We start from the raw sequence: 25,425 nt of genomic DNA, 5'->3' as shown, positions 1-25,425 counted from the left end.
AATATAACAGAATTTATGAGAAACTATAGATGAACAGACGAAGCCTAACAAACACCCAACGTGCGAAAGACAAACTGTGCAAATTTAAAAAAAACAAAACGGAGGACGAGAGTTGTGAAGAGTCCTTGAAAGGGAGTCTGTAGGTCGTAGAATCAGTGGTGGATGAAGTTACCCAGAGCAGTTCAGGAGCCTGATGGTTGTAGGGTAATAACCGTCCCTGAAGCTGGGGGCGTCACGGTAGCTTAGTGGTTTACCTGGCGTTATTACAGCTCGGGGCATCCTGGAGTTCAGAGTTCAATTTTGGCACTGTCTCCCTGTGACCAAGGGTTTCCTCTGGGTGCTCCGATTTCCTCCCACAGTACCGGTTAGTAGGTTAGTTGATCATTTTATAATGCCCTGTGATTTGGCTAGGATTAAATAGGAGGGTGGTTGGCTGGCACAGCTCACTGGGCCAGAAGGGCCAGTTCTGTGCTGTATCTTGAACTAAAAATAGAATGGCTTAGTGGTGTGGGAGTTGAGGCTTCCGTATCTCCTGCCCAGTAGTAATACTGAGAAGAGAGCGTGGCCTGGATGATGGGTGCGTGTGTGGAGTTGGGGAGGGGGTTCCTTTGATATTGGATTCTGCTTCCTTGTGACGCTCCGTGTACTCCGTGGTAGGGAGGGCTTTGCCTGTGATGTCCACCATTTTTCCTGGTAACATCCTGGTGGATCTTTCCTGCCCCCTGTCCAGCTTAATGGTACTCCCAGGTGCTGACGTCTCGTACACCTGTAATGTGGCGTCCCGACTCCTGTTCTGCAGTCGAGTCTCCGTAACGCTCAACTCTTAAACGTGGCAGATCCTAACAATGAGAACACTTTAATATTTGGCTTTGTGCGTGCAAGAGACGTGTGCTTTCCGAGGGTGGGGAGACCTTTATTGTGCTTTCTTGCGCCCCCTCCCAATCTAACATTATTTCAAAGGTTCAATTTAATGTCAGAGAAATGTATACAATACACATCCTGAAATGCTTTTTCTTCGCAAAACATCCACAAAAACAGAGAAACGCCCCAAAGAATGAACGACAGTTAAACGTGAGAACCCCAAAGCACCCCCCCCCCCCCAGGCATAGGCAGCGGTGAGCAACAATTCCCCCCCCCCCCCCACCAGCAAAACAAAAAGCGCACCTGCCACCGAGTACAAGCGTCAGCTAAGCGATAGCAAAGACACGGAACTTGCATTTACCCCAAAGGCTGTCACAATTCATCCGGCATTCAGCAACCCACAGGTTCTCTCCCTTCCTAACAAGGGAGAGGGAGGTGTCCCCCATTTTCACAGCGAGTGGGAGACATAACAACCACCCACTGGTTTATGATGTTAAAAAGCCTGTTTGGTCACTTTATACGAGCTCTGTTCCGGAAGACCGCAAAGATCTTGGGTTCGGGCCCACAGCAAGAGATTATACCGGCCTCTCTGACGACACACGGAACTCCTGCCGTGGCACAGACCCTCGACCTGCCCGTCTCCAGAGCCCCGAGATTGGGCTTTCAAAGACTAGGCCGCCTCTCGGGACGTCCCCTTGTCATGCCGAACAACAGCCAGTCATGGAGCCCTGAGAACGGGTCCCATTCCTGCAAAGAACCAACGTCAGCGTGTAACTCCAGCTCAGGGTCTTCTAAAGAACCCTGAAAGGGAAAAAGAGATAGTAAAGATGGAAATAGAGCTGTTTCCGAAGATGCAAGCAAAGGAGTCGCCGTTTAGTTCCATCTTAACTCTGCCTAGACCAAGACCAGAACTAGAGGTCATTGTTTCAGGGTGAAAGGGGGGTATGAGGAGGACCATCCTTAGTCAGAGTGTGGAAGTGATGGATCCAGATTGGATTGTAGCATTTAAGAGAAATTTGGACAGGTACGTGGATGGGAGGGGTACAGAGGGCCGTGGTCCAGATGGGACTAGGCAGAGTAACGGTTTGGCATGGACCAGATGGGACGAATGGCCCATTTCTGTGCTGTAGTGTTCTATGACTCTTCTATTTCGCAAGCAAAATTGGGTGAAAAACTGAACTCTGAATGCTGTTCTCTGTCCTCAGGTACTCTAGCTCCCGTGGGCCTGCAGGTCACAGAAGGCCACAACAGAGAGAGAGAGAAGGTAGATCAGAGAGAATCGGTAAGTGATACAATCCTTCTGATGTTTGGGCTGAACAACAACCGAATCTCTTGACTATGTCTGCATGCTTTTACACATCGAGTTATCTATTCTGTCCACTGTACTTACCGACACTAAGTGGCTTCCCCCCTCCCCCGTACCTAATGTAGAGGCCACTGATCGTGTGTTCATGGACTTCTGCTGCTGTGGCCCATCCACTTCAAGCTTCAACCTGTTGTGCGTTCAGAGACGCTCTTCCGCACACCACTGTTGCAACGTGTGGTTATTTGAGTTACTGTCACCTTCCTGTCAGCTCAAACCAGTCTGGCCGTTCCCCTCTGACCTCTCTCACCAACAAACCATTTCTGCCCACAGAACTGCCACTCGGTGGATGTCTTTTGTTTCTCGCACCATTCTCTGTAAACTCTATAGACTGCTGTGCACGAAAATCCCAGGAGATCAGCAGTTTCTGAAATACTCAAACCACCCTATCTGGCACCAATAATCATTCCATGGTCAAAGCCACTTAGATCACATTTCTTTCCCATTCTGATGTTTGACCTGAACAACAACTGAACCTCTTGACCACGTCTGCATGCTTTTATGCAATTAAGTTGCTGCCATGTGATTAGCTGAATAGTTATTTGCATTAATGAGCAGGTGCACAAGAGTATCTATAAAGTGGTCACTCCGTGTATATACAGGCCCTCCTGTGTTTACCACAGTGTCTCTCTCCCGAGTGCCTTTCCTGAGTCGAGCTGTTTGTAAATCCGAAACCCAGCTTCCTAGCGATATGCTTAAACAACAGCTTTGGTGTTTGCTTTGCACCCATGTCTTTGTATCAGGTGAGAGGGAGGAGGTTTCAACATGATCTGAGGAGATTAAAAGTAAATTGATAAATTGGTTTATTATTGTCACGTACTGAGACACAGTGACAAGCTTGTCTCGCAGACGGTTCATACAGATCAGATAGTTACACAGTGCGTTGAGGTAGAACAAGGTAAAACAATAACAGAATGAAGCATAAAGAGTCACAGTTACAGAGAAAGTGCAGTGCAGATGGGTAATAAGGTGCAAGATCATAACAAGGTTGATCGTGAAGTCAAGAGTCCCTTCTTATCATACTAGGAGACTACATAGTCTGATAACAATGGGGTAGAAGCCTAGTGGGACATGTTTTCAGTCTTGTATCTTCTGCCCGATGGGAGGGGGGAAAAGAGGGAATGTCTGAGGCAGGTGGGGTTTTTGATTCAGCTGGCAGATTTACTGAGACTGTGGGAAGTGCAGACAGAGTCCGTGGAGGGGAGGCTGGTTTCCGTGATGTGCTGAGCTGTGTCCACCACTCTCTGCGGTTCCTTGCGGTCACGGGCATAGCGGTTGCCGTGCCAGGCGGTGATCCATTTGGATAAGATGCTTTCTGTGGTGCATTGATAAAGATAGGTAAGGGTGGACGGACCCTTACCTGAGGAGACATGCTGAAATTCTTCAGCTTCCTACAGAAGTAGAGGCACTGGTGAGTTTCTCGGTCCATTGTCTCCACGTGGTAGGACCAGGACAGACTGCTGGTGATGTTCAGTCCTGGGAACTCGAAGCTCTCGACCTCAGCACTGTTGATGTAGACAGGAGCATGTGCACCATCCTCCCTTCCCGAAGTCAGCAACCAGCTCTGTGAGGGAACGGTTGTGTTCGTGACACCATGTTCTGAAGCTCTCAATCTCCTCCCTGTACTAATTGAGATATAGCCCACCACGGCGGGGTCATCTGCAAACTTGTAGATGGAGTTTGAGAAGAACCTGGCCACGCAGTCCTGAGTGTACGGGGACTAGAGGAGGGGGCTGAGCATGCAATCTTGTGGAGCACTGGTGTTAAGAGTAATCACAGTGGAGATGTTGCTGGCTGTCATTAACAATTGTGGTCTGTCGGTCAGGAAGTTGAGGATCCACTTGCAGAGGGATTGTTGGTTCCCAGGCCTTCGAATTTGGAAATGAGTTGGCTTAGAATTACAGTATTGAGGGCGGAGCTTGAGTTGATAAACAGTAGTCCTACCTAGGTGTCAACCCTGCCCAGGTGCTCCTGGTATGAGCTTTGGGCCAGGGACTGTTCCACGTAGCCAACGGAAAGGCAGGCAAAGCAGAAGCCCACACTGGTGATTTGCAGAAAGTGAGCGGGGTCCAAAGAGAATCTTTGGTGCGTGGTCTCAAACTGAAACGTCAACACTTTCTCCCCCTTTGCCCCCCACCCCCACCCACAAGTCCTGCTCGGCCTACCAACAATTGGTTTTATTAACTTAGAGGTACAACACAGAACAGGCCCTTCTGGTCCAACAAGCCACCCTAGCCTAATCACGGGACACTTTACAATGATCAAAGTTCAAAGTACATTTATTATCAACATTATACAATCTTGAGGATCATCTCCTAGCAGGCAGCCATGAAACAAAGAAACCTAAAAGAACCCATTAAAAAGACCGTCAAACACCCACTGTGCAGAGAGAAAATAAACACCGATCATGCAAGCAGCAAACGTGAGGAAGTAGCGTTCTGAACTGAAGTCCACAAAGAGACACCCTTAGTTCAGCGCAGAGCAGAGCAGCGAGCTGAAATAGGCGGCCCTTGCTTCAGGCCCCGACACCCTGACCATTGCAATCTGGCCTGGTGCATGAATCGGCAACCAGACATTGGGTTCAGTTGCCTCCATACACTCTGGGGCCTGGAGCCCGCCACCTCAATACAATCTGTACCCGACCTTTCCGGTTCAGCCCAGCATTTAAATCGTCGTCTGAACATTGGGTCCTGTTGCTTCTTTGGTCTGTGGGAGGAGACCAGAGCATCCGGAGGAAATGCCCTGCGGCCATGGGATGGACGTGCAAACTCCTTACAGACAGCGGCTGTAACTGGCTTATCACCACGCAGCGGTGAGGTAGCCGCTGGTGGTGCGTGGGCTCAGGATGCTACCCTGGGGTGCGCCTACAGGGACATCCTGTGGTCACCGCAGCCGTCCTCCTGTGTGCTGGGAACGATTACAGCCAGCCGGTTCCCATCACCCCCGTTTAGATCAGGGCCCTGTGATACCCGACTGTATCTAATGTCATTCCCGTGATATTTTGCTTTTGATTTCGTAGAGGTGTGTGTCCTGTTGTACTCATTGAAATTCACAGATAGGCAGTTCGGCCCACTGAATCTACCCTTCCCTTGGAGAGAAAAATTCCCCCTCAGGTCCCCTCTCCACCCCTCACCCTAAAGCCATGCTCCCTGGGTTTGGCCACCTCTGCCACGGGGTAATTCTCCCTGTCTCTACCCCTTGTCCTTCTGTCCACCTCTAACAGGTCCCCCCTCAGCCTCCCCCACTCCAGGGAGAACAGACCCAGCCTCTCTGGTCTCTCCTCGCAACTGAAACGTCGTGGGGAATCTCCTCCGCACCCTGTCCAGTGCAGTCACCCCTTCCTATAGTGTGGTGACCAGTACTCCTGCTGTGGGCTGACCAATGGTTTATAAAGTCGTACCATCACCTCCCTGCTCTTGTATTCGCTGTCCCAGGTAATGAAGGGTCATGTCCTGTGTCTTCTTCATTGTATATGTCCAGAATTAGGCCGATCGACCCATCGAGTCTGCTCCACTCTCTCATCGTGGCTGATTTATTATCCCTCTCCGTCCCATTCTCCTGCCTTCTCGCTGTAACCTTTGACACACTTACTAATCACGAACCTATCAACCTCTGCTTTTAAATATACCCACTGACTTGGCCTCTACAGCCGTCTGTGGCATTGAATTCCACAGATTCACTGCCCTCCGGCTAACGTGATTCCTCCTTATCATTGCTCTAAAGGAGACGTCCTTGTGCTCTGAGGCTGTACCCTCTGGTCTTTGACTCCCCCACGATAGGAAACATCCTCCTCACGTCCACTCTACCTAGGCCTTACAATGTTTGGTAGGTTTCAATGAGATTTCCCCCCCCCCCCCCCCCCCCCGCCACCATTCTTCTAAACTTCAGCAAGTACTGGGCCTGGCAAGGTTGTTACCAGAACCTCTTTGCCCTGGCGAGTGAAGGCAAGTATCCTGTTTGCTTTTCTATGCCATGTTGTGTACCTGTGCTGTGTGCGAGAGTGTGTGTGTGTTTGTTTTGTAAGAGATTTGCGTTAGTGGCCCACTGGAGACATTCATCTGATCTGAGTCACAGGGAATAAGGTTCCGTCTTGGCTGCTGTTGCTGGCTGATGCATAATTGGCCTGTAACGAGGGAGAAGCGTTGAGTTTATTTTTTTTTCTTCTCGCCGGAAGGGGCTTTTACAACCTCAGTGCTTCTGGGGAAGCGTTCTCAGCTGAGGCAAGATCGTGCCGGCTTCTTGTGAGGAGAAAGCGCTGCGCCAGCGTCCGAGAGCAGAGTGGAGCAGCGGGTTCAATCCCGACCTCTGCCATCCGACGCCTGTGGAGCCGTGCAGGGTCGGTGGGTTAATTGCCCTCTGAATAACTGGGGGAAAGCAGGGAAGTTCAGCAGGGCAATGGGATTGCTCTGTGGGCAGAACAGCGTGTCACATCATGAGTTTGGAATTCCGACGCGCGCATGGGTGTGCGCGTGCGTGTGTGGTGTCTCATTTGCACATTCACCCTGTGGCCTTGTGGATTTCTCCTGATCACTCCACTTCCCTCCCAAGTTCCGACGTGCGCTTCTCCCCCCCCCCCACCAATATCTGGGTGGAGTTGGGGGAGTTTGACACAGTAACATGGGAAAGGGGCGGGGGGGTGTGAGGAATGGGTGGAATGCTGGTCAGGGCAGACTCAGTGGGTTGAGGGGCCAGCTTCTGTGTTCTCTGACTCTATGACGATCTGTGATGGGGCCCGTGTGAGACATCGCCGCTATTCCCTGGACTGATCATCATCAGAATCAGGTTTAACATCGGTAGCTTATGTTGTGAAATTGGTTTTGTGACTAGAGTGCAATGCAAAGCATGATAAAAATTTACAAATCTGCATATACACACTCACACTCGCACTTGCACACGCACACACTTATTGTAATTTGTAATTTATATTTATAAAAAACATATAATTTTTTCAATAGTGAGGTAGTGCTCGTGGGTTCAATGTCTGTTCAGAAATCTGGTGACAGAGGGGAAGAACCTGTTGCTGAATCGTTGAGTGCGTTACCCTCGGCTTCTGTACCTTCTCCCTGCTGGTAGCGATGAGAAGAGGGCGTGTCCCGGGTGGTGAAGGATGCCGTCGCCTTGTGGAGATCTCCTCGAACAGTGGGGAAGGTTGTGTACGTGGCAGGGTGGGCCGAGTCTGCGAGTCAGTCTCCTGTGACCCTGTGCATTGGAGCGTCAATTCTAGACGCCAATACAACCAGTCAGAAGGCTCTGCACTGTACGTCTGCAGAAATTTGCTGGGGTCTTTGGTGCCATACTGAATCACAGGCGTGCCTTCCTCGTGACTGATCGATGCACTGGGCCCAGGAGAGATCCCGCCCAGGAACTTGAAGCCGCTCACCCCACGATGAGGATTAGAGTCCTTTGCTTCCTTACTGATGGTAGTGACGGGGGGGGGATTGTGTCTCTGGCAGCGTAGGAGACCGAGGGCAGATAGGTTGGTGTGGTAGAGGAGAGGAATTAAAGGTGCTCCATTAGAGCAGATGGAACACAGGCAGCTCCTTGGCGAAGAGCTCGCCCATTCTGCACTTGGTCTCCCTTGTGTAGAGAGTAACAGAAAAAGAGAGACCTTAAGACATCTAGGAAGAGAATTAGGCCATTCAGCCCATCAAGTCTGCACCGCCATTCCATCATGTCTGATGTATTATCCATCTCAACCCTGTTCTCCTGCCTTCAGCCCCTAACCTTTGACGCCCTGACTAATCAAGAACCTATCAACTTCTGCTTTGAATATACGCAATGACTTGGCCTCCACAGCCGTCTGCGGCAATGAAATCCACAGATTCACCACCCTCTGGCTAAAGAAGTTCCTCCTCATTTCTGTTCCCTGTATTCTGAGGCTGTGCCCGCTGGTCCTAGACTCACCCACTGCAGGGCTATAAATGCAATAAGATGTATATATTAAAAAAATGTTAAAAACTAGTATAAAAATAGTGAGGCAGTGGTCATGGGTTCAATGTCCATTCTTAAATCTGTTGGCGGAGGGGAAGAAGCTATTCCTGAAAATTTGACTGTGTGCCTTTGGGCTCCTGTGCCACCTCCCTGATGGTAGCAGTGAGAAGAGGGCATGTCCTGGGTGATGAGGGTGCTTAATGATGGGCGCCTCCTTTTTAAGGCACCGTCTTTGAAGTTGTCCTGGATGCTGGAGGAGGCTGGTGATGGAGCTGGTGGAGTCTGTAACTTTCTGCAGCTTTTTCCGATTCTGTGCAGCTTCCCTCGCCCATACCAGACAGTGGTGCAGCCAGTTAGAATGCTCTCCACGGTACATCTGTCTAAATTTGAGAGTGTCTTTGGTGACATACCAGATGTCCTCAAACTCCTCATGAAATACAGCCGCTGTCATTACCTCCTTTGTAATCGCAGGAAGTCGGACTGGAAAGGCTTATTCTGCGTTGCACTGCGAAGCAAGTCTAGATGGATTCTGAGGTTGGTCCCCGAGAATGGCTGCTCCCAGATCGTTCTCATTCCCGGGGAGTAGCATTGGAACAGATCCGCAAGCAGATGCACGGTGTAGAGACTGAGCTCGCGACTCCCGATGGGGAAGGAGATCAGTCGTTGTGTCTCCCCCCCCCCCCCCCAGCAGGCTGTGGCCCCTCTGCAGTTTCCTCGTGGAGGCTTGTTCTTCACAGAAATCAGGATTCAGATTTATTATTGCTGACTTAGATGATGTGAGATTTGTTTGTGGCAAAGGTGTGTTAACGTAAATTATGAACGTAAAGAATCAGGATAAAAGTGAGGAATAAATGAAAAGTGTCGGCTCAAAACGTCGACTGTTTATGCCCCTCCATAGATGCTGCCTGACTTGCTGAGTTGCTCCAGCTTTTTGTGTGTTGCTCAGGATTCCCAGCATCCGCAGAATCTCTGGTGCGCCGGAGAAGGAGGTAGTGTTGTGATTCAAGGTACAGGCACATTGAAGCAGTGAACTGCATCGTTTGAGTTGGCGACCATCATGCCCGAGGTTGTGCTGGGGGCAGCTTGCAAGTGCTGCCACGCATGCCAGCGCCAACATAGCAAGCCCAAACAGCCTGGCAGAAGAACACAGAAACCAAGAAGCGTCAAAACAAAAACAGCAAAACCAGCCCCCGGACTCCCCTCCCATCCGCGAGCACAAATTTAACCCCGGGACTCCAGTGTCCCAGCCTTCAGTGGGCTCTGGCCTGCTCACAACGGGCTTCGATTTCCCCAGTGGACTTGTGGATTCAGATCTGGCCAACGGGCCTCAACCTCCAGACTTCTGGTCCTTGGCGTCGACCCCATGACCCGTCGATCGCTGAACACCAGACCTCGAAATCCGGACTTGCCGATGGCGGGATGCTGAATACAGGTTTCTCCCTCAATCCGAAGGTGGAGTGTTCCTATGAAACCATTTGTAAGCCGAAATGGCGTAAAGCGAAGAAGCATTTACCATTAATTTATATGGGAAAAATTTTTGACCGTTCCCTGACCCAAAAAATAACCTACCAAATCATACCAAATAACACATAAAACCTAAAATAACACTAACATATAGTAAAAGCAGGAATAATATGATAAATATACACCCTATATACAGTAGAAATATTGTAAGGACGGTGTAGTTTCATTTATCAATGTCGGGAAAACAGTGAGCCAAAATCGATTTGGAGGAAAAAAATCGGTACGTACACGCATGTGCAAACAACTGCCCGCACAAGGCTTCACGGTCATTGTAGTCTTTCTCGGGGTAAACACACGTATAGAGCGGGCGTCTTTTTCTCGTAAAAGCGAAAATCCTCTTTGGTTAGTGAAAACAGGTACTAATGTAGGTCTGTCATAACAGCGAGTTGTCATAAAGCGAACGTTCGAAAAACGGGGGGCACCTGTACTAGGACTCGAGCTCCGGTCTCACTGATTTGCCAGCCTGGCATAGTGAGGGCAGGCTATTGGACCTCGTACCTATTGCCCACACGGAACTGCGACTCCGGAACCCGCCGACAACTGGCTGGCCCTCGTCTACTCTCTGCTGGTCTGAAATTGGACCGTGGATGTCCAACGTCCACGTCGCCCATGTTTGAGACTTAGGTTCTGGTGTGACCTCTGATTCCCCCACATACCTGTCCCTAAACCCTAACCTGAGCCGTTCAGAAATCAGAAGGTGGAGGGGAAGAAGCTGTTCCTAAAACTTTGAGTGTGTGTCTTCAGTTTCCTGTACCTCCTCCCTGATGGTAGTAATGAGAAGAGGGCGGTGAGGTATGCAGTGATGGGTGCCACCTTTTTGAAGCCCTGACTTTGAAGATGGTGGAACTAGATACAACCACTGCGTTAATGGGGCATTGAACAGGCAGGGTCTACTGTCTGTACAATGCGTCTTAATGCTGGCAAATGGATTTAGTGGAACTGGACAAAGGGGCTAGCATGAATGATTTGGGCTGAAGGGCCTCTCCCTCAGCTCTGTGAACACCTTACTGGTCTGAACATCTCAGGAATTGAGTCTTGGCCTTGTCGACCTTGACGTCAGCCCTGATATTCCTGGGATCCCCCTCATTCCACTTCCCAACCCTGAGGATCCTGAGCTCCCCAGGCCCTAGTCCCATCAGGTCCTGCGGTACGGACGCTCTCCCCTCCCCCCACTTCCCATACGCAGATCACTCGTGTAAACATTCAGGCATCCTGGACTACAGCAGCTAGGTACCGACTCCCGCTGTGACGCTGTCACAAACCCTACCCCACCCAGGCAAGAACAGAGATCTCCTGCCCCCATCCCCACCCCGGGCTGACGGGAGAAGAGGGAATAGCACTGGGGCAGGAAACAGGCCAGATCTGCTTCTGCGCCTGTGCTGCAGATGGGGTTTACTGTCAGCTGAGGCGCTGCCCACTTCCTTTCCCTTGGCCCCGAGGAGCAGCATTCGAGGCTCCGCAGTAGCACAGAGGTTAGCTCGTCTTTTTTATAACTTGTGGTGTCAGAGCTCAGAGTTCAATTTTGGCGTCCTTATGTAAGGAGTTTGTACGTTCTCCCCGTGACCACCTGACTTCTCTCCGAGTGCTCCGGTTTCCTCCCACGGTCCAAAGAAGCACCGGTTAGTAGGTTAATTGTCTCATGATTAGGCTAGGGTTAAGTAGGTGGGTTGCTGGCCGGCACAATTTGTTGGTCCTGTTCTGTGCTCTATATAAATACAATAAAATAAATCCTGGAACCTAATGATCAGGGGTGAGGGGTTTGAGAGGGGCAGGTCTCGAGAGGCAGCAGGCTCGTGTGAGCACTGCCCCTCTCGCAAGGAAAGGGAGGGAGGGAATGAGAGATAGGGAGAGAGAAAGATGGGGAGAGAGAGAGAGAGAGAGAGAGACAGTGAGGGAGCAGAGAGGGAGGAGTGGAGGCAGCAAGTTGGAGATGGAGAGAAAGAGTGAGAGGAAAACAGACGAGATGGGGAAAGAGAGCGAGATGGAGGCAGAGACAGAAGAGTGAGACAGCCAGATAAGCAAGGACAGAGAGGGAGGAGGAGAGATGGGAAGGGAGATGAGACAGAGGTAGAGAATTGAAAATGGGAACACAGACAGAGATAGATAGGAAAGAGAGAGAGCAAACCAGACAGAAAGAAGCAGTGTTAGAGAAGGAGAGAGAGACAGAGAGGGGGAATCTGTAAGGCAGTGTATTCATGCATCCCTCACCCCCCCCCCCCCCCCGACACCTTCACCCAAGGTCCATTGCCTCGCCCCGGGTCAGAGGCTGAGGGTGGGAGGGTGAGCACTGCCGGTCCCGGAACCTGACAGGCTGCCACCCAGTCCAGATGGTGCGGAGCCTGTTTGCTGTCTGGCTGTGCGCGAACCTCAGGCATGGGTGTGTCAGCACTGCCTGTTGGCTCGCGTCTCGACTGTAAAGGGAGGGGAGGAGCAGGGTGGAGTGTGTTCGAGGGGGCAGGACTGAGGCGTGGTTGCACGGAAACAGGCCCTTCGCCCCAACTCATTCACACTGACCCAGATTCCTGTTCAAGCCAGTTTCGTTTGCCAGTGCTTTACCCATATCCCTCTCATGTACCTTTCTAAGTGTCTTTTACATTGTACCCACCTCAACCACTTCCTCGTTCCATAAACTGACCACCCTCTGGGTGAAACATTTACCCCTGAGATCCCCTTTAAATCTCCACCCTCTCACTTTAAACCTGTGCCCTCTAGTTTTAGATTCCCCTCTGCCTAGGAAAAAAAGACTGTGACCATCCACCCTCGTGGTGTTGTAAACCTCTATAAAGTCACCCCTCAGCCTCCTCTCCAGGGAAAACAGTCCCGGCCTGTCCAGCCTCTCAATCCCTCCAGTCCCCGGAACATCCCGGTGAATCTTTCCTGCCCCCTCTCCGGTTTGGGCATCCTTCCTATAGCTGGGTCACCAGAACTGCACACAATACTCAGGTGCTATGTGACCTCCCATCTCCTGCACTCAGTGCCCTGACTGATAGAACCAATGTGCCAGACGTCTGCTTCATCACCCTGTCTACCTGCGATGTCACTTTTACAGAACCACGTACCTGTACCCCTAGGTCTCTCTGTTCTACAGAACTCCCCAGGGCCCTATCATTCACCTTGAGTCCCGTCACTTCCCAAAGTACAAGACCTCACGTTTGTTCCCAGTTAAACTGCATCTGCCATTTGTTGGCCCACCTTCCCCAGCTGATTAGGTCCTGATGTAAACCTTAATCAGAAGGACCCAACCTTTTTTATGCCATGGACCAATACCATAAAGCACGGGGTGCATGGACCCCAGACTGGGAACCCCTGCCCTCGACGTAGCAGACTTAACCCACTATTCCAGACTGCACTCAGTGTCATGACTGATGCCTTCATCTCTGCCCTCTTCACCTGTGCCACCCCTAGGGTTGGGGGGGCAGAGGAACACTGACTGTCCACTTTGTCGATGTCACTCATGGTTTTATAAACCTCTATGAGGTCACCCCTCAGCCTCCTTTGTTCCACCCTTTCCAGCCTCTCCTTATAATTCAATCCCTCCGTTGACCTGTGAGAGCCTCTCCTGTTTGTTGTTGCAGAATCCCACCTAGCTTGGGAGCCCCTCCATCATTTTGGACCCCCATCCTCACCCCAACAGGTCAACCCCGCCCTGCGTTACCTCACATCCTGTCCAAAGAGCTTCCTGCCCCTGTCCTCTGTAACTGAGCTCGGCAGCTCACAGTGGTTGTGGGAGGTGGGAGGGAGTGGGGCTAAACTTCACCCTCCTCTCCCATGCAGAAACTCTCCACACCACCCCTATCCCACCCACCCCTCCTTCCCTCTAACCCTAAAGCACCAGGAATTCAAGATCCACACTGGGCTGTAACAAGCAGATCCTCCTGTCAGCCCCAACCGAGCACCATGAGGTCCTGTGGTCGATGGGAACATGAAGATTTGGGCCAGATACATACATGCGCACTCACTCACTCTCTCGCACACTCTCACTCTCTTGCACAGTCTCGCGCACATACACACACACACACACACACACACACACACACACACACACACACACACACACACACACACACACACACACACACACACACACACACACACACACACACACACACACACACACACACACACACACACACACTCCCTGACCCATTGTCAGTGGAGGAGCCCCAGTTTCTGAACGGCCCCTAAGCCCGTGAACACCACCTCGCTATTTTTCTTCTGCACTGCTTGCTTATATTTTATGTTGTAATTTACAGTAATTTTTATGTCTTGCACTGTACTGCTGCCACAAAACAACAAATTTTGTGACTTATATCGCTGATAATGAACCTGGTTGCGATCCTGCCCATGCAGGAGATGCCACAAATGGGCAGGATAGGGTTAAACCTAGGCGGCCGTTGAAGGGAGAGATGTTTGAGCCAGATCTCAGATTCCCCGAGTGAACACACGGGTAGGATTAATGACATGACACCCCCTCAGTGATGTTTGAACTCCCTCCACAGCTCCTGACCATGCGTAACTAACTCCCTCGACCAAGTGTCCCCGGTGATATCAGCAGTGTGTCCCCCCCACCCCCACAGTAGCCCTCCCCTCCCTGAATCGCAGGGGCAGAGCACAAGCAAACAGATGGCCTGTTTGATTTTTATTTTGTTACGTGTTTCTCTTCTGCACCACCCACTGACACAGGATCCTCCAACGTGGAGAGTGGCAGGCTTCTCCGATCTGCAGGCAGTCGGCAAGCTCCCCACACACACAGACACACACATAGACACACGCACAGACACACACACAGAGAAACACACACACGCACAGACACACAGAGACACACACACGCACAGACACACACACACAGACACACACACGCACGCACAGACACACACACGCAAGACATACGCACAGACACAGAGACGCGCACAGACACAGAGACGCGCACAGACACAGAGACACACGCAGACACAGAGACACCCACATTGACACACAGAGATACACGCACAGACACACACGGACACACCCACACAGACACACGCACAGACACAGACACACCCCACACACAGACACACAGAGAGACACACGCACAGACACACTCACACACAGATACAGACACACCCCCACACACACACAGAGACACACGCACAGACACACCCACACGCACAGACAGACACCCCCACACACACGCACAGACACAGACACCCCCACACACACACACAGACAGACACACCCACACACAGACAGAGACACACGCACAGACACAGACACCCCCCCCACACACACATACACAGTCACAGACACACACACGCACGCACAGACACACACGCACAGACACACACACGCAAGACATACGCACAGACACAGAGACACACGCAGACACAGACACACCCACATAGACACACAGAGATACACGCACAGACACACACGGACACACCCACACAGACACACGCACAGACACAGACACACCCCCACACACAGACACACTCACACACAGATACAGACACACCCCCACACACACACAGAGACACACGCACAGACACACCCACACGCACAGACACAGACACCCCCACGCACACGCACAGACACAGACACCCCCCACACACACACACAGACAGACACACCCACACACAGACAGAGACACACGCACAGACACAGACACCCCCCCCACACACACACACACAGTCACAGACACACACACAGACACACCCCCACACACAGTCACACGCAGACACAGACACACACGCGCACACATACACACAGTCACACGCAGACACAGACACACACAGAGACACACACACACGCACAGACACCCCCCCGCACACACGCACAGACACACCCACACGCGCAGACACACTCACCCACACACACAGACAGACACAGACACACCCCCACACACACGCACAGACACACCCCCACACACACGCACAGACACAGACACACGCACACAGTCACACGCAGACACAGACACACACACAGGCACACAGATGCGCGCACACACACACCCCTCTCACAGACACCCCCCACCGTCCCAGTGCTGTATCTCTGCTCTCTGACTTGCACCAACAGTCTCTTTTCCTCTGTCTCTCCCTTGTTTTGTCTCTGAATGACCTTCTTGCTGTTTCTCTCACTTTTACTCTGTGCCCTTCTCTTTCTGTTCTTTATCACTGTCCTCTCTGTGGCTCTGTGATTGTGTCTGTCCTCTATTTGTGTGTGTCTCTGTCTCTCTTTCACCATTTTTCTGTCATCCTCTCTCTGTGTCCCTCAGTATCTCTCTGTAACTCTCTGTGTGTATCTCTCTCAGTGTGTCTCTGACTCTGTGTGTGCCGGTCTTTCACTCTGTCTCTACCCCTCAGTGTCTCTTACTGTGTCTGAGTACATCTCTCTCTGTGTCCCTCAGTATCTCTCTGTAACTCTCTGTGTGTATCTCTCTCAGTGTGTCTCTGAATCTGTGTGTGCCGGTCTTTCACTCTGTCTCTACCCCTCAGTGTCTCTTACTGTGTCTGAGTACATCTCTCTCTGTGTCCCTCAGTATCTCTCTGTAACTCTCTGTGTGTATCTCTCTCAGTGTGTCTCTGACTCTGTGTGTGCCGGTCTTTCACTCTGTCTCTACCCCTCATTGTCTCTTACTGTGTCTGAGTACATCTCTCACTGTGTGCAGTCTGTGTGACTGTCTTAGTGCGCTCATCTGTCTTTGTTTTTTCCTGACTCTCTCTCTCTGTCCCTCAGTGTCTTTCCGTCTGTGTGTGTGTATCCTCACTGTCTGTGTGTTTCTCACTCTCTCTCCCTCTCCCTGTCCTTCTATCTTTCTCTCAGTGTCTCTAACACTGTGTTTCTGCCTCCCTCCCTCTCCCTCTCTGTCTTCCTCTCTCTGTCTTTCTGATTCTGTCTGTGTGTGTTTATCTCTTGCTGTCTCTCTCTCTTCTCTCTCTCTCCCTCCCTCCCTCTCCCCCCTCTCTGTCCATCAGTGTCTTACTGATTCTGTCTGTGTGTGTATATATCTCTGTCTGTCTGTCTCTCTCTCTCTCTGTCACCTTCACACGAGACGCTCTCAGCACCATCCCCGAGTGCACACACAGCCTTCAAAGGTCATGCTGAGACTCTGAGGCTGAGGCAGATCTGTTGAAACATTAATGCCTGACAGATCTCCTGGGCATTCAGTATGCAGCGCACCAGGCTGTTAATAGGGAAGGAATGTTTCTGGGGAGGGAAAGGGGGGGGCGGAGATTTGTTGTGCTCTGCAGGCGCACGTTCGTTTAACACCTCATGTTCAGGACAGAGACTCTCTGAGCACAGAACGGCTCCTCGCATGCACTGTGCCCATGCTCTGATGTGATTGACCACCCCATCGGTCGGCAGTAATATGTATGGCTCGGTGGGACGTTCGTGTCAGTGTCTCTCCCCACCCCAAGCCCCAGATCATTTGCAGGTGTTCCACCCGGAGTATTCGTGGCATTTCTGCAAATTGGATTAAACGTTGCAAAACCAGGAAAGGTACAAGGCTTTGGGGAGAGAGCAGGGCTGTGAGATTAGTCTGGGGACTGACACAGGACTGTGTGTAGAGAGCAGGGCTATGAGTTGTTTGGGGATTGACAGGGCTGTGGGGAGAGGGCAGGGTTTTGGGATTAGTTTGGGAACTGACGGCTGTGGGGAGAGAGTGGGACAGTGGGATTAGTTTGGGAACTGACGGCTGTGGGGAGAGAGTGGGACAGTGGGATTAGTTTGGGAACTGACCCAGGGCTGTGGGGAGAGAGTGGGACAGTGGGATTAGTTTGGGGACTGACACAGGACTGTGGGTAGAGAGTGGGACAGTGGGATTAGTTTTGGAACTGACCCAGGGCTGTGGGGAGAGAGTGGAACAGTGGATTAGTTTGGGGACTGACACAGGGTTGTGGGGAGAGAGTGGGACAGTGGGATTAGTTTGGGGACTGACACAGGACTGTGGGGAGAGAGTGGGACAGTGGGATTAGTTTGGGAACTGACGGCTGTGGGGAGAGAGTGGGACAGTGGGATTAGTTTGGGAACTGACCCAGGGCTGTGGGGAGAGAGTGGAACAGTGGGATTAGTTTGGGGACTGACACAGGACTGTGGGTAGAGAGTGGGACAGTGGGATTAGTTTGGGAACTGACCCAGGGCTGTGGGGAGAGAGTGGAACAGTGGGATTAGTTTGGGGACTGACACAGGACTGTGGGTAGAGAGTGGGACAGTGGGATTATCTTGGGGACTGACGGCTGTGGGGAGAGAGTGGGACAGTGGGATTAGTTTGGGGACTGACACAGGGCTGTGGGGAGAGAGTGGGACAGTGGGATTAGTTTGGGGACTGACACAGGGCTGTGGGGAGAGTGGGACAGTGGAATTAGTTTGGGGACTGACACAGGGCTGTGGGGAGAGAGTGGGACAGTGGGATTAGTTTGGGGACTGACACAGGGCTGTGGGGAGAGAGTGGGACAGTGGAATTAGTTTGGGGACTGACACAGGGCTGTGGGGAGAGAGTGCGACAGTGGGATTAGTTTGGGGACTGACGGCTGTGGGGAGAGAGTGGGACAGTGGGATTAATTTGGGGACTGACACGGCTGTGGGGAGAGAGTGGGACAGTGGGATTAGTTTGGGGACTGACACAGGGCTGTGGGGAGAGAGTGGACAGTGGAATTAGTTTGGTGACTGACATGGGTCTGTGGGAGATAGTGGGATTAGTCTGGGGACTGACACAGGACTGTGGGGAGAGAGTGGGACAGTGGGATTAGTTTGGGGACTGACACAGGACTGTGGGGAGAGAGTGGGATTAGTTTGGGGACTGACACAGGACTGTGGGGAGACAGTGGGGATTAGTTTGGGGACTGACACAGGACTGTGGGGAGACAGTGGGGATTAGTTTGGGGACTGACACAGGACTGTGGGGAGAGAGTCGGACAGTGGGATTTGTTTGGGGACTGACAGGACTGTGGGGAGAGAGTCGGACAGTGGGATTAGTTTGGGGACTGACACAGGACTGTGGGGAGAGTGTCGGACAGTGGGATTAGTTGGGGACTGATACAGGGCTGTGGGAGAGAGTGGGACAGTGGGATTATTTTGGGGACAGACACAGGACTGTGGGGAGAGAGTGGGACAGTGGGATCAGTGTGAGATACTAAGCCCAGTGCATATAGAGGCAGAACAATTGAATGGCCTTGGTTGCCCAGGTGGTTCTGAGCCAGGACTGAAGGAGTTAAGAGCACAGATTGTGTGGTCTGGGGGCTGATCCTGTCAGGATGTGTGAGAGCGCTCAAGCATTCAGTAAAGCTGGGAATTACGAGGAAGATGGAGTGATTCCTGAAATCAGCTTGGTGGGGGTGGGGGCGGTGCCAGGCTAGGACTCCAGTTGCCGGAGGGAAGATCTGGCACTGTGGGGGGTGAGGTGGGTGGGTCATGACCCAGGGACTGTGGAAGAAACTCAGTGGGTCAAAGCGCTCACCACCCCCTTATGTTTAACTCATTGGTCTGGTCAGCATCTCCGTGCTGGTGGGACGACAGTCAGGAGCCATTCAGCCCTTCTTTCCACCTCCTTCCCCTTCCTCTTCCTCTGCATTGGCCATGAAACGATATGCCCCCTTTTGGACCAGGCTCAGTTGCAAAAAGCTCGATCCTGGGTCTGCGCCACGCTTTGGGAAACTGCGTTACCTGGAACGTAGAGTGGTACCGCCCTCCGGCTTGTTCGGTAATGCATGGAGCAAGAGCGACGACGGAATTATCGGAGTAAACATTTTTCCTGATTCGTGTTGGTAACGGGTACACGCTGGGCAATTTACAGTGTGGGAGCGATGGACGTGCTCGCCAAGGTGGAAACATGCACGCTCAAAAGCTGGCGCCAGAAGAGAGCGCCCTCCGCGTGTGGGAGGTCTATTCGATGGTTCCATTGTCGCTCTTCCTCCATTCTCACGTAACACGGCCCACCTTGTCTGCGTTGGTCACAGTGCCGAACTGATTGAATCTCTTCTGCCTGCACAAGGTCCATCTCCCTCCGTTCCCTGCACATCCATGAGTCTGTCCCACAGCCTCTATCCTATCTGTGTCCACCACCCCCCGGTAGCACATTCCAGCCACTCAACACTCGTTGTGTAGAAACATAGACCCCGCACATCTCCTTTAAAACACCCCCCCCCCCCCCAAATGCATGCCCTCTAGCAGTCGAAGTTGCAAGTTCCCAAGTACCCTGGGAAAAAGGTACCGCCTGTCTAAACTATTTACGCCTCTCATCAATTTTTCAAACTTCTATCCCGTCACCTCTCACCCTCCGCCCCCTCCCCCAGAGAAATCAGCCCAAGCTCGTCCGACACACACAAAATGCTGCAGCAACTCAGCGGGTCAGGCAGCATCTATGGAGGGGAATAAAGAGTCGATGTTTCGTGCCGAGACCCTTCATCAGGGCTGGAAAGGAATAGGTTGGTGGTGAGGAAGGGGAGGGGGGAGCTAATTAACACTACCAACCTGCTTGTTTTTGGGATGTGGGAGCAAATCATGGGGGAGAGGGTGACAGAGACAGAACATAGAACATTACAGCATAGGAAAAGGCCATTTGGCCCATCCTGTCTGTGCTGAACACAATGCCAAATTAAACTAAAGACCTTATGCCTGCACGTGGTCCATATCCCTCCATTTCCTGTCTGCCCGTGTGTTGATATAACAGCCTCTATCGTACCTGTTTCCACCACCACCACCCCTGGCAGCACAATCCAGGCATCCAACACTCCGTGTGAGAAAAATACTTGCCCCACACATCTCCTTTGAACTTACCTTGAAGCACGTCCTCTAGAATTTGACATTTCTACGCTGAAGATTCTGTTTACTCTGGTATACCTGCCTCGTGTAATCTTATAAATGTTTACCAGATCTCCCCTCAGTCTCTGTCGCTCCAGAGAAAACAACCCAAGATTGTCCAACCTCTCCTGATAGCTCTGAGTTTATGATCCGGGCAGCATCCGAGTGAACCTCATCTGGACCCTCTCCAAAGTCCCCACAGCCTGTTATTAGCTCCTCCCCCCCCCCCCATATCTAATAAAGTGGCCACTGAATTTATGTGCGTGGTCTTCTGCTGCTGTAGTCCATCCACTTCAAGGTTTGACGTGTTGTGCATTCAGAGATGCTCCTCTTCATGCACACTGTTGTAACGTGTGGTTATTTGAGTTCCTGTCACCTTCCTGTCAGCTTGAACCAGTCTGGCCATTCTCCGCTGACCTCTCTCGTTAACAAGGCGTTTTCACCCACAGAACTGCCGCTCACTGGATGTTTCTTTTGCTTTTCACACCATTTTCTGTAAACTCTGCTGTGTGTGAAAATCCCGGGAGAGCATCAGTTACTGAGATACTCAAACCACCCCATCTGACACCAACAATCATTCCACTGTCAAAGTCAGTTAGATCACATTTCTTCCTGTACTCTGATGTTTGGTCTGAACAACACTTGAAAATCTTGACCATGTCTGCGTGCTTTTATGCATTGAGTTGCTGCCACTTGATTGGCTGATTAAATATTTGCATTAATGTTCAGGTATACCTAATAAAGTGGCCACTGAGTGCACTGGGGGGCAGAGGTTTAAGTTAGGGGGTTGGGGAATCTTTAAAGGAGATGAGCGGGGCAAGTTTTCCCCCCACACAGAGAATGATAGGCATAGCCAGGAAATGGGGTGCGGTCAGGCAAAATGGTAGCAATGAAGGGGCACTTAAACAGACTCACGAACAAGGCCAGTAACAGAGAGACTAGCAAGATTCTGCAGATGCTGGAAATCCAGAGCGGTACACACAAACTGCTGGAGGAACGACGCGTCAGGTGCCATCTGTGGAAGGAAAATAAACGGTCGACGTTTCGGGCTGAGATCCTGACGAACGATGACTGCTTATTCCACTCTGTAGTTGAGGCAAGTGTCAGTAGATTAGACTGATGTCAAGGTCAGCACAGACATCAGGGCCTGATCCGGGGATATTCCCGTCCTGAGCATTCCTTCACTTTATTTCTGCGTATCGACACACAATATGCCCATCCACTCACTGATTTTCACAACAAAATCTTTCTGAATGCTCACAAGACTGAGAAAGGGGGAGATGAGAGTGAGGAGAGAGTATTCGAGGGAGGGAGGGAGAGGAGAGAGTATGGTTTGTAGAAGGTTGGCGTACAGTGCAGGGTTTGCATGGGGATTAGACAGTGGGACGGGGAGAGACGTGCTGCTGTGTTTGTGGGTAGTGGGGCATGGGCAGGAGCATGGAGAACTCGCCAGAGACCTCGGTTACTGCTAACCTGCCGGGTCAAGCCCACAGCCCAGTTTGCCAGCCAGGGCCCTGGCTGCACTGAGCCGCCAACCCTCTGGTTGTACCGAGGCAGCCCGGCGTCGCCGGAGACACTGGCCGCTGGCGTGGCAGGGAGTGCGTCAACAGAGGAGGGCCCGAGGAGAAGAAAGACCTCCATTGAGGATCCTGCCTGACCACATCTCTCAAACATTCCCGCATCGTGCACAGCACACACTCCCGGCTCTGAAGGCAACCACTGTTGGCTGCGCAGATGCGGAAGCCGTTTCCTCTGCTCACACCTGGTGTTTGAGGTGGGGGGAATTCAGGCCAGGACTTCCCCTGCGCTCTCTGCTCAGGTTTCAGTAACACTTCCACCTCTCTCCACTCTCCCTGGCTTTTCTTTCCTGTCTCTCAGCCACACACTCTCTCTCTCCCCCTCTCTCCCCTCTTCCCCTCTCTCTGCCATCTCTTTCCCCCTCCCTCTCCTCCCCTCTCCCCCTCTCTCCCCCTTTCATCCTGCACCTTGCCTCCCTCCCCTCCCTTTTTTCTCTCTCTCTCCTTCCTCTCCACTGCTTATCCTTTTTTCTCCCTCATCCTCATCTCTCTCTGTCCTCTCCCTCACGTCCCTCTTTCTGTCTTTCACCTCTCTCTCTTTCCCCTCTCTCTTTCTCTCTCTCTCTCTCTCTCCCCTCTTTTCCCCTACTCTCTCTTCCCTCTTTTCCCCTACTCTCTTTTCCCCTCTCTCCCTTTCTCTCTGTTCCCCCTCTCTCCCCCTCTCTCTCTCTCTCCCCCCCCCCATCTCTTTGCATTATGTCTGCAGTGTTTTCCACTGACACAGCGACAACAGAGCTGATGTTTTTTCCTTTTGCGTGTTGCCTCTTGGGGGAACGCCTCTCAGGGTCCTGTGTGGTGGGTGAGGAGTGGGTCTGTGACTCGCCCTGCGTTGTGGCTGTGTCTGTTCCCACTGAGCTGGCAGATTCGTTCTGTGTCGCTGCCTGAACGCGCATCAGGAGTTGTGGGGGGGAGGTGGTAGGTGAGGGAATAGACAGAGAGCTCAGTCGCAGTAAATGTGAAGCAACTGGCTTCTCCGGTTCATGTAATATCCTCTCCTTGGCCTGTGTGTGATTCCAGCCCATGTGTTACAGAGCAGGCTCTTCAGCCCGTCGAGATCATTCCAACCATTGCACACCCATCCGGACTATTCCCACTTACCTGCCTCAGTGCCACACTGCACTCGGCCCTCTCACCTCTGCTAACCCAAGCTGCTCATCTAAGCCAGTCCCACCTACCTGACTGGCCTGTAGCCCTCTAACCATCTGCAAAAGTCTTAGGGTAATATCTGTTGGTTCAAGGTTCAAGTAACATTGATTATCAGAAGTACGTATGCAGTATGCAGCTCTGAGATTTGTCGTCTTCAGGCAGCCACAAAACAAAAGAAACCATGGAAGCCCTCCCCACCCCCATGCGCAAAAATAAATAAATCATGCCAATAGCAACAAGAACATCAGCACCCCCCCCCCCCCATGCAGAAAAACCTAACAAATCGAGAGTTAACAGCACCTTGAAAGAATGGGTAGAAACACAGAATTTGAAAGCATAATACTGTAAGAGTCCACGGTCCAATCCGTAAATCACAGAGCATCGGTAACAATCCTCCGACTTTTGCACAGTGCTGTGTTCGTCAACGCGGAGCGGAGGGTGAGTTTGTAAATCTGGCGGGAGCAAAGGGTGTCGGGAATGGTGCGGGTGGAGTGCCACAGGAGCAGTGTGGGACAGGTGGCAGAGAAGGAGTGGTGGGGCGCAGGGGGGTTTGGTGGGTGAGGGATGGCGCGGGTGTAGACACACCCAGCCCTGAGACACCAGGCAAGGTCATTTGATTCCAAACAATTGGTTTATTGATCGTTACAGAATGTCTCTTTGGTGCTTCCTGTCCCCTCCCCTCTCCCTTTCCCTTTTCCAAACATGATTCCCCCTCCCTGCCCCCTTCCCACTCTTAGTCCACAATGGAGACCCAGATCAGAATCAGGTTTATCATCACTCACACATGGCACAAAATGTGTTATTTTGTGGCAGCAGTACAGTGCAATACATGAAATTACTTCAGTACCGTGTAAAATTCTTCAGCACCTAAGCTATACATATATATATATGCTTAAAACTTTTGTATCTGTCTAAGTGTCTTTTAAATGTTGTTCATATACCCACCTTAACCACTTCCTCTGGAAGTTTGTTCCCTACCCTCTGGGTGAAAAAGTTTGCCCCTCAGGTTCCTATTAAATCTCTCCCCCTTCACCTTAAACCTGTGCCCTCTAGTTCTTATTCCCCAACCCTGGGGAAAAAGACTCTGACCGCCATCTTACCTACACCCCTCGTGGTTTTATACACCACTACGGCTGGCAGGGTGGAGATGCGAGAGCCGAGGCTCCCCTTGCCTCGGCTGGCCTGCAGGTCATCCTTGGGCACGGTATAGCACCTGGTTAGCCCCCCAGTCAAGGTCACATGATATCCACCATCTCCCATGACTTCACAAGCCCTGGTTATTTAACCACAGTCTCCAGTATTGATAACGGCTGGGGTCACCCGCCTTGTAAAGACCACTTCTGCAGAGAAATCTGCCAAGAACAACCATGGGCATGGAAAGCCCAGGATCGTCCACGTCACACGACATGGCACATGATGATGATATCGGGTCACCTCCAGGGAAAACAGTCCAACCCTGTCCAGTCCCGGGAGCATCCTGGTGAATCTTTCCTGGCCCCCGCTCCCCCTCCAGCTTAATGACAGCTTCCTATAACCAGGCAGCCAGAACGTCCCAACTTGGTACTCAGTGCTCCCCTCCCCCCGAACCATCTCTGCTCTCTGTCAACTGCCTGGACTCTTTGCCCAGCACGAGCTGAGTGTAGTTGTCCCTGCTCCAGCCCTGACAATGGCAGGTGGAGGTTAAACAGAAGGGCTTCTGCAGATGCTGTAAATCCAGAGCAACACACGCAAAATGCTGGAGGAACTCAGCAGGTCAGGCAGCATCTATGGAAATGAATGAGCAGTCGAAGTTTCAGGCCGAGACCCTTCTCCAGGACCAAAAAGGAAGGGGAAGACGCCAGGATTAAATGGTGAGGGGAGGGGAAGGAGGGTAGCTAGAAGGTGATAGGTGAAGCCAGGCGGGTGGGAAAGGTAAAGAGCTGGAGAGGAGAGTTGTCCACAGGAGGAGGGGACACAGGGAGAGGCGATAGGCAGCTGAGAAGAGGTAAGGGGACAGAGTGGGGAATTGAAGAGAGAAGGAGAAATCGATGATCACGCCATCAGGTTGGAGGCTAGCCAGACGGAATACAAGGTGTTGCTGCTCCACCCTGAGGGTGGCCTCATCATGGGACAAGAGGAGGCCCTGGATCGACATGTCAGAAGAGGAATTAAAATGGTTGTGCACCGGGAAATCCTGCTCCTTGCGGAGTGAATGAAAGTGCTTGACAAAGGTATTGCCCCAGTTTACGTCGGTCTCACTGGTGTAAA

The 25,425-nt window shown here is 51.7% G+C and overlaps 1 protein-coding gene across 1 annotated transcript in view; it reads left to right on the top strand.

Moving 5' to 3' along the window:
* Nucleotides 1–25,425, top strand: part of LOC140715821 (uncharacterized) — a 207,158-nt gene that overhangs the window by 37,143 nt on the left and 144,590 nt on the right. Inside the window, exon 2 of the mRNA XM_073028226.1 lies at nucleotides 2,067–2,143. The gene's annotated coding sequence lies outside the window, so the exon portion shown is untranslated. The remainder of the gene's footprint in view (nucleotides 1–2,066; nucleotides 2,144–25,425) is intronic.

This window comes from Hemitrygon akajei, chromosome 24 (genome assembly GCF_048418815.1).
Source record: "Hemitrygon akajei chromosome 24, sHemAka1.3, whole genome shotgun sequence".
Classification (NCBI taxonomy): domain Eukaryota; kingdom Metazoa; phylum Chordata; class Chondrichthyes; order Myliobatiformes; family Dasyatidae; genus Hemitrygon; species Hemitrygon akajei.
This window is presented reverse-complemented; position numbering and strand designations above follow the sequence as displayed.